This window comes from Euprymna scolopes, chromosome 46 (genome assembly GCF_053919585.1).
Source record: "Euprymna scolopes isolate OS-2025 chromosome 46, ASM5391958v1, whole genome shotgun sequence".
In the NCBI taxonomy this organism is placed as follows: domain Eukaryota; kingdom Metazoa; phylum Mollusca; class Cephalopoda; order Sepiida; family Sepiolidae; genus Euprymna; species Euprymna scolopes.
In genome coordinates this window covers 65,578,696-65,588,984 of record NC_136527.1, presented here as the reverse complement: position 1 = coordinate 65,588,984, position 10,289 = coordinate 65,578,696, and the positions used below count along the sequence as shown (strand labels likewise).

Here is a 10,289-nt window from a genome sequence, read left to right as displayed (position 1 = left end):
AGATCTAGCTTGCTTTGTCTATTCCAGCGTGACGTCATTTTTCATTTAACAGGTGTTAAAGCACCCTGACGATGTAGGTTTCTATATGGTTGAAAAGCGATTCATCTCACTGTATGCACTTGGCCTCCAATCTGATATCTAATGAAATGTTACCACAGAAAACTCCCTCAGTCTTCTATCTTTGCTTGAGAACAAATGCCGTATTCATAATGGAACATTTTCACACTTATCTCGACCACAGTTATATCTTGATTATTTGAGCCATGGTCACATGGTCATTCTTGTTTAAGAAAAAATGTGTTTGGCCTTATCAATGCCCATCCTCAGAATTCAGATTTTTCATTTTTTTCTTTGCAATATTTTCTTCCTTTATTTCTTTTGCTTCAAAATAGGGAACCATGCACTTAACATGTAAGAATGATATAATTAAAAGAATATAGTTTCTGTGGAGTATGATTTAAATGCATGGATCAGCTATGTATTCACATTTATTTCTTTGAAAAAAAAAACGACACAAATATTTAAAAACGATTTGGTGTCTTTGTTGTATGCATTTTTTATTTTAGTGCAAAAACAAATAATTTTTAATGCAAAACATTTATATTAAAAACATTTTTAAATTTCATTGTTCTTTTCTTTAATATCAGTATATTCATTGAATATTATATTTTTCCGTTTGGATCTTCCCAGCTCTAATGGAGAACTAAGAATTTTGTCCAGGCAATGGAAACTTCATTGTAATATCATTAAAGAAAAGATGTATGACCTTCAAGTATCAAATAAAGCATCTGAACTAGCAAAAAGTTTAAGTTATGAATGAAGGGTAGGTTGCTCTTCAGTATGTTTCCGCATGTGCTGTAACATATATTGTTTCAATCTAAAAGAAGAGCCACATACTTCACAAGAATATGGTTTCTCTCCAGTATGCATTCGCATATGTACCAACATATCGTATTTTCTTGTAAAGGAGAAGTAACATATTTCACAAGAATATGGCTTCTCTCCAGTATGTGTTCTCATATGCTGTAACATAGTTTGCTTCATACTAAAAGAAGAGCCACATATTTCACAAGAATATGGTTTCTCTCCAGTATGTGTTCGCATATGTTGTAACAATTGGTGTTTCCTTGCAAAACAAGAGCCACATACTTCACAAGAATGTGGTTTCTCTCCAGTATGTGTTCGCATATGTTGTAACATATGTGCTTTTTGTGTAAAAGAATAGCTACATATTTCACAAGAATGTGGTTTCTCTCCAGTATGTATTCGCATATGACGCAAGAGACTCTGTTTCACTGTAAAAGCAGAGCCACATACTTCACAAGAATGTGGCTTATCTCCAGTATGCATTCGCATATGGCGTAACATATTTTGTTTATGTGTAAAAGAAGAGCCGCATATTTCACAAGAATATGGTTTCACTCCACTATCAGATATATTGTTCATTTTTTAAGTAGAAATATTTTAAATGTTTTAGTACAATTTTTTTTTGTATTTTTCTGTATTTTGCTTTTGTGTAAGAAATGCAATGAATTAAGTAACATCCATGTTGTTTTCAATGCAAATTGTTATGCTTATATGTTTTCTTGTTATTTGTTTAACTTTAATTAATAATACACATGTGCATGAAAATGTTGAGCACTTTTTTGTAACAGTGTGGTATTGGATCTATGGTTTTTAACTGGTTTTGGTTATGAGTTTTCTTGTGCCAGGCTTTAAACTTTAGCCAACGTGAATTTCATTTTCTTTGTATTGAATGCTGAATTCTGAAAAAATAAAATAAAGATAAATTTAAAGAAAAGGCGTTAATTTTATACATTTTCTTTGAAAAAATATTTTTTAATATTAATATATTAATGTAGTTGCATTACAAGTTGATTTGTTCTTTTTAGATAATAGTTATTCTATCAACTTTCATGAAAAGATGCTTAAACCCGTTTGAATTATCCAAATACCATCAGTAGTTCAAAAGTCATGAGAATTTTAAATGCCACAATTTAGGCTTTCTCGTGGACATTTTTCGTTGGAAAAAGTAGGTTAAATTAAGAGATTTGGAAATCTTGCCACCATTTATTTATTTTTCAAGCTATTCTCATGAAACTAGGAACTCTTATGTAAAATTGTGTGCTCTTTCTGATTATGCAATCAAATCTGATATATCTCTTTACCATAAGCCATGAATTATAAATTCAGATGTACAAATTTCAATTTTTTTAAAACTGGCGCATGGTATCAAACAGTGGGTGTCTATTCATGAACAAAACTAAGTATTATATTGGTATATAAATATAGCTTTATTGAGAGTAGATATTTAATTATAGCAGTATTAGTATAAAGCTATAAGCTTTATTGAGAATAGGCATTTTCCTGCCTCCTCACTAAGGAGAGCTTCATCTTGGGTGTGGCCATTGAATGTCTAAACAGCATTCATGACTGGTATTTACTACTTCTGTCAAAGAAAAGAAAAAAATAAGTAGATATGAATTAATCTCAGAAATGAATCAAAGAAAAATTTTCATATAGATTTGGATTTCTGTAAAAGATGGAAATTCCTATAGTTGACAAGAACTTATGCATTTTGGCCCAGTCCAATTTTCAATTTTGTAAATCCTCTCTATCTGGCCCAAAATATACCCCTATTTTCTGAGATGCAACCATAAATTGTGCTCTACATGAATCCTCGATGTAACTTTCACATTACCAGGATACCAGGCATTCTGATAAGCGACAACTCTCTTCCATTTGCCTGTTTCCCACTTGACTACAACTTGGATGTCTTCAAGTCCAACATAAACAAGTTCCTGATAAACCGCCCCCTTAAGTAAGACACTTTATCAGATCTCCATTACCAGCAATTACTACGATATTGTCCCATTGATTCCTGTACACGCAATAACCCTTATCCCGAGTGGCATCCGGGCCTTGATAAGTCGTGACTTCCATTAAAAAAAAAACCCCAAAAACTATATATTCACCAGTTGATGGAAATTTTCGTCATTTCTATTCTGTTGTTTTACTGAAAATTCAATTATGTAAACAAAGAAATAAAACGGTAATTTTTTACCTTGTTTCCGCCTTAAATTTAAAATGATTACTTCTATATGTTTTAGGGTATGCTGAAAACGAATATAGCATTTAAATTTTCTGCAAATAAGTAGTTTTCCGGATATTAAGCAATGCCTTTTCTTATGTTATCGCTGGTGGCCGTCTTGGTACGCACAAGCACGCAAATGCAACCCTGAGAAACTATGCACAAACACGCATACCAAGGTGGCCACCAGCAATAACGTAAGAAATGACATTGCTTAATATCTTGAAGGCTACTTATTTGCGGAAAATTTAAATGTGATAATAGTTTTCAGCATACTCGAAAACCTTGAAAGGTAGTCATTTTAAAGAAAAATGTTAAGGCGGAAACAAGGTAAAAATTTACAAAATGCATCACAATGAAATTCTTTATCGAACCGTCTAATCATTATTATTATTATTTAGATATCTTCAGTAAAAAAAACGGGTTTATTTTACATTTTCGAAAAAATGGTCTTGAACATGAGTTAAAAATAAGATCAAGTTTCACGATATCTTTTTTATTTAATTGTTAAGTGAAAGTACAGTATAGTTAACAAAAAACACACTTCCTTCCCCATGTTAAGAACAGGTTTCTCGATAATAACATTATTATTTCAGCACGATAGCATAAGTGCACAAGTATCTTTTATTTGTTATTTATTTGTTTTTTTTACAACTAAAAACACAATTCTACCTTAAGTGCAAATAAGAAACGCACATACTTAGTACATTTTGTTGTTTTTTAACGCTTTTAGTGCACGTGTACTAAAAGCGTTAAAAACAACAAAATAGTATTGTTTGGAAATCAAATTTGAAAAACTTGAAAATAAATTTTTTTAAATTGACAAACTCAGAATAAAAAATGACTAGTAACACAGTTTTCTATTTTTAAGAGAATACTTTAGTCAGCTCAGTGCATGATGCGCTTAGCGACCGTTTTTTCTGTAAGCAGATTTGATTTCTATAAAAGATAACATTTTAAATAATATTCCACTCAATTAATAATTATCAAATATTTACATATTATACATGAACACTATTTTCTATATGAAAATGGATGATATATACCGATTTATCTTATCAATTTTGAAATATTCTTCGTCAACTTTGCTCGGTCATAACCTTGCTTCTTGTGGTCGTAAAAATAAAAATCAAACACCAGTAGAGATGGACTTCTATGCTTATATAGTCTGTAAAATTTCAGCTCTTACCCAATCAAATTTAATCCCGCGCATGTGTCTCCAAACGTAACGTATAAAATGTAAACATTGAAAAAACTGCTTCCCTTTTTGTTATCGTCATTTTTTACCGTTTTTTTCATTTTTAACTTGGAGCATAAAAACAAATTAACATCATTGTAATTCTTTTAAAAGATATGAAAGCACATTAGGTATGTCCACGAAAATACAACATACACTTGTAATGCTTATTATATGTTCATTTTATACTTTTTTTTGGAAAAAAATATTTTTGGATTATTAATATATGGACGTGGTTATTTGTAAATTTTACCCATTTTAAAAAAATATATTTTAAACATATTAATATCTTAATGCAGCTATATGTTCATTTTATACACATTTTTTGAAAAATATTTTTAAAATATTAATATAATATAAAATATTTTTAAAATATTAATATATTGATGATGTTAATTTTATACATTTTCTTTGCAAAAATGATTTTTAAAATATTAATATATGGATACTGTTATTTGTTAATTTTATACATATTTTACAAAAATATTTTTAAAATAACTGCATTTGTATATTAATATATGTCAATTTTATGCAATTAAAAAAATTTTTTTTTTAAATATTAGTATGTATATGCAGGAGGTTATTTGTTAATTTTATACATTTTTTTGCAAAAATTATTTTAAAATAACTGCATGTGTATATTAAAATATGTTAATTTTATGCAATTTTTTTGCAACAAATATTTTTTTTAATATTAGTATGTATATGCGGTTATTTAGTCATTTATACATTTTTTGCAAAAAAAAAAAAAAAAACACTAAAAAATTATCCAGTTAGATAGAAAAGGGCAAAACTGGAGTTTAAGTGAGAAAATAATCTCGAACCCTTTATTATATAAAAGGAACCAAAGGTTACTATGCTAATAAAATAAAAGCAATGATGTCAAAACCTTGATAAGGCGATAAGTGATCTTCTGTAAGCACATCAAATATTTTTTTCATGTGTTTGTTATTTTTACTAATGCATCGAAACATTCACTCATTTGTTATGCAGCATTTTATGATGCAGAAGGTCTGCATACATTGGTTTCATTTTCAATTTGTTTGCTGATAAGTCATGTAAATGACATATATAAAAAACGGTTTAATTTTCGTAAAAAATATTGTTTTGTCAGCAAAATATTGTTGGTGTGTTTTGTCAGCAAAATATTGTTGGTTGTTTTGTCAGCAAAATATTGTTGGTTGTTTTGTCAGCAAAATATTGTTGGTTGTTTTGTCAGCAAAATATTGTTGGTTGTTTTGTCAGCAAAATATTGTTGGTTGTTTTGTCAGCAAAATATTGTAATTCTACTTCAGTGGTCACGAAAGTTGCAGTTCATTTTCCACAAATGCCATATTCTACATCTCGGCAAAAAACAGGAGGATCTATATGAGTACATGCTGGACACAAATTCATTCGTAACTGCAAAAGAAGAAAAAGATCTAAGTATACACATTGATTCACGTTTGTATTTCCAGGCTCATAAATGTTAAAACAGCAGCTGCGGCTAACAAGTTAGTTGGCATATGTCATCGTTCGTTTACATACGTGGCCTGTGTTATATTCCTGTGTCTCTATAAGGGGCTGATCCATCCAAAGCTAGAATGTGCCACATCAGTATAGGTATGATAATATATATATATATAGCATTGGAACCAGTGAAGCAGTACAAGGAGTGCTACGAAATTGGTCCTAAATTTGTATGATCTGTCCTACAAGGAGTAACTGAGGCAATTGGATCTTTCAAGCCTGGTGTTCTCGAATGAGAGGGGATACCTTCCAAGTTTTCAAATATCTGCATGGAAAATACAACTCAAGATGCTTCTTTTGAAACAAGATTGTAGAACTCGTCGGCATTCCTTGTATTTGGATAAGCAGCGACATTAGAAGGGGGCAGCTGGGTCTATTTGAGAACACTTTTTCTCCCAACAAATGGTGAACATGTGGAACCAGAAGAAGTAGTATCTGTAGAGTCACTCAATATCTTAAACATCAGACGAGACAAACATTGGAGAAATTACCTGCTTTGCTTTGAATAAAAATCTCGAGATGATGTGTATTGAGAGATTGTAAGCTCGGGTGTATATGCCTGTGTTTCTTGTCACCATATATCATATTATAATTTTTTATTTATTTTTTTTTGCTGGAAACAATCTAATAATATGTATTCACTTGCCTCTACACAACGGACATGGTCCTGGATATGACCTAAAACTATATCCGATGGTGAGGCCCCACCTTGCGGGCCTTGGGGAGTGTGGAGCCACCCTTTAATTGCCATTGCTCCCAGGTCCACTCTGACCTGGAGTGGTAGCACCTGTTAGGGTCCCAACTATGGGTTAAATAGAATCTGACCTAAAAAAAAAATTACTCCATTAAAAATCTTTCCTCAAAATAACTAGATTCGGCATTAAATAACCTGAAAAAGGTTGATATGCCGTAAAACAAAAACAACCAACCAACCAACAACGGACATGTTAGAAACAAGGTTGCTTTTAAATAGCATAAGAATGTGTTTCTAAATAATAGCGTTATTATTTCAACAGAGTCCGTATTTTGCATCAATATAATAAAAGTAATTTGCTCCAGGTTTAAAGGCAAACTTAAATAACTAAAACGTACAAAAAATAACGCTAACCTGTTTTCACCCCTTTTCTTACTAAATGCAAACAAAAGAAAAGATAATTAGTATAGAATTTAAAAGAAAAGCTTTACTAAGGCACACTTTATTTTTTTAATCGAAACATGCTATAAATTTCATTAATATGTTTGTTTTTATTTGATGTTTTATAGACACCGCCAAAAATGGCCGAAAAATCAAGTTGTTGTTGTTTTTTAAAACGAAATTACATTTATTAAAATCCATTATTTCTGAGTAACTTTTTTTTCCAGAAAGATAAACCCCTGAATTTTATCATATAGAAAACAGAATAATGTAAAACTTTTTCTACTATTTTTAATTCAATTTTAAATGTTAAATTTTCCCAAAAAGTTAACAATTGACATTTTTTATCTTGCACAAAAAACGTACATAAATATTTAAAAAAAAAAATGTTTTTGAAATAATTAATTTATTTATTTGTTGTCTAACTAAGATTTAGGATGATTTTCTATGAGGATATGCAAAAATATTATAATATAAGTACCTGGATTTAAAATAATTCATATAGGCAACCAGTTACTTCGCGTCGATCTAGACAATCTTTACGTTTGTACTTAATAAAAAGCAAACTATGGAAAACCAAACAGACCAAAAAAAACTTATTTTTCAGTAACGAAAATTTCAATGTATTATTAACGTTGAGGCTGGCCAGTACCAGATGGGTGACCATTTGTATGAGTTTGGTTTTTAATGTGTATGTGTGTGGGGCCAGGCTCCTCAAAATGAGGGAGGGCAATTTAAACAGAATAAAAAAATTTATTTCAGCGCGTTTGGTCCACCGTAGTCGAAAGGCGGCAAACGTTTTCAAACAGGATCGAAAAAATGATGCTATTTTTAACACAAAGGGCACAATATTTATCGATTTTATTTTTGTATCGATTCTTCAAAGCATGCCCTATTTAATAATGGTCATGCATTATTCGGCTCACTAAAAAAAATTGTTAATTTATTCATCAAAGATTTTAAAATGGCTTTTTTCGTATAAATATTAATTTTTTTTGTTTGCTTTGCTTAAATTAAATGAATTAATTAATTAAATTAAATTAAATTAATTAATTTTTTTGTTTTGCTTAAATTGAATTAATTAATTAATTAAATTAATTATCTTACTTAACATATTCACCGAATTTCACACTTCAAAACTCAAAAGCGGGATAATTAAACACAATCGAAGTTCTGATATTCAGACGTCAAAATAAGGTATGCAAACAATTTTTTTTTTTTTTTTAAATCTATAATCCTGTCCCTTACAACAACACAATATGTTTTGTTCAGATTCAGATGATTATGTTAAGCATATTTGGAACCCCCTCAAAACAAGGGGAGGGGTTGTAAGCAAATATATATATATATATATATATATATATATATATATCGGGTTTTTATTACTGTACACATAGATTCGAAAAAGTTGTCAAAAAACAAATATATAACAAATAAATGTTATCAAAGGCAAGATAAGTAACTTTTCTACCTAACTGGATATATTTTTCGTGTTTTTATTCAATGTAACATGTTTATTCAGCTCGAAAAGTATACAGTGTTTACCGATGTATTGGAAAATTCAAAATGGCGCCCGACACTCTCTTTAACACGGTAAGTTCAGGAAAAGATGTTATAAATAATAAACTAAACAAAATCCTGTTAGAAATTCGCTGTTTATATATTACCGTGACATAACTTGACATATATTCGGCGTTTTTTTTAATAGTATTTTGTCTAGTTTATTATTTATAACACCTTTTCCCAAACTTACCATGTTAAAGAGAGTGTCGGGCGCCATTTTGAATTTTCCAATACATCGGTAAACACTGCATGGTTTTCGAGCTGAATAAACATGTTAGATTGAATAAAAACAAAAAAAAAAATGCATCCAGTTTGGTAGAAAAATAACTTATCTTGCCTTTGATAATATTTATTTGTTATATATTTGTTTTTTGACAACTTTTTCGAATCTATGTGTACAGTAATACAAACTCTAAATATCGTTTATGAAAAATAAGTACACTGTTATAAATTTCATTCTTCTCTTAATAATCCCTGAAAATTTCGTATTGATTGGATAATTACCTCATTTTTGGTAGATTTTTAAAAAGACGGTCCGTCAAAAAGTACTTAGAGGGCAGAAACGAACGAACCCCAGAACCGAATCCTGATTGCAACCTTAGATAGGGTTAACTGGAATCACTCACATCTCCAAACAGTTTTGTATAGATTTAGGGTCATTAGATTTAAATTTAAGAGATGTAATAACCAAACTACTTATTTGCAATTGTTTCCAACGTTAAAATCCGCCAACACACGTTATATATATATATATATATATATATATATATATATATATATATATATATATATATATGTGTGTGTGTGTGTGTGTGTGTGTGTGTGTGTGTGTGTGTGTGTAAAATCGATTGATAACAATTGCATAAAGAAATCGTTTACATGAAAACTTGATTAATTTCTATATGAACAAAACAAAAAGGAATCGGTTCAGACGTGTGTTTGTAGCTAAAAAAGTTTTTAACCCCCCCCCCCCCAAAAAAAAACATAAAAGCAATAAAATTTAAGTAGTACTTACATTTTGTTTGATAAATTGATTTCAAGAGAGAGAGAGAAAAAAAAACGATTATAAGATGAGTTTTCAGTTTAACGGGTGGTTGTCTAAATTTAAGATGGCCACGGGGAAAAAGGTTCGCAGAAAATTAAAGCCGGGCTAATTTAAATGCATTATTGCATTATTGCGAAACAGTCGATCTATTCAATGAATGTTCGGCAGTCTTGCAGTTAAGTCCCGGCAAAGTTCGACAACTCTAGAAGGGTCACATGAGTATTTTACACCGTCAAATCATGTATATTACGAATTATTAGTTTGAAAATAAAAATAAAAATTATTAGTTTTAAATAAAAATAAAAATTATTAGTTTTAAATAAAAAATAAAAATTATTAGTTTTAAATAAAAAATAAAAATTATTAGTTTTAAAATAAAAATAAAAATTATTAGTTTTAAAATAAAAATAAAAATTATTAGTTTTAAAATAAAAAATAAAAATTATTAGTTTTAAATAAAAAATAAAAATTATTAGTTTTAAATAAAAAATAAAAATTATTAGTTTTAAAATAAAAAATAAAAATTATTAGTTTTAAAATAAAAATAAAAATTATTAGTTTTAAATAAAAAATAAAAATTATTAGTTTTAAAATAAAAATAAAAATTATTAGTTTTAAATAAAAAATAAAATTATTAGTTTTAAAATAAAAATAAAAATTATTAGTTTTAAAATAAAAATAAAATTATTAGTTTTTAAATAAAAAATAA

The 10,289-nt window shown here is 28.9% G+C and overlaps 1 long non-coding RNA gene across 1 annotated transcript; it reads right to left on the bottom strand.

Moving 5' to 3' along the window:
- Positions 1–538: 538 nt before the first annotated feature.
- On the bottom strand, positions 539–9,749 carry LOC145270576 (uncharacterized). The gene is made up of 2 exons (XR_013865453.1): positions 9,551–9,749; positions 539–1,766 (listed from the first exon to the last, which is right to left on the bottom strand). It is a non-coding gene; the product is annotated as an uncharacterized LOC145270576 (long non-coding RNA).
- Positions 9,750–10,289: the final 540 nt, after the last annotated feature.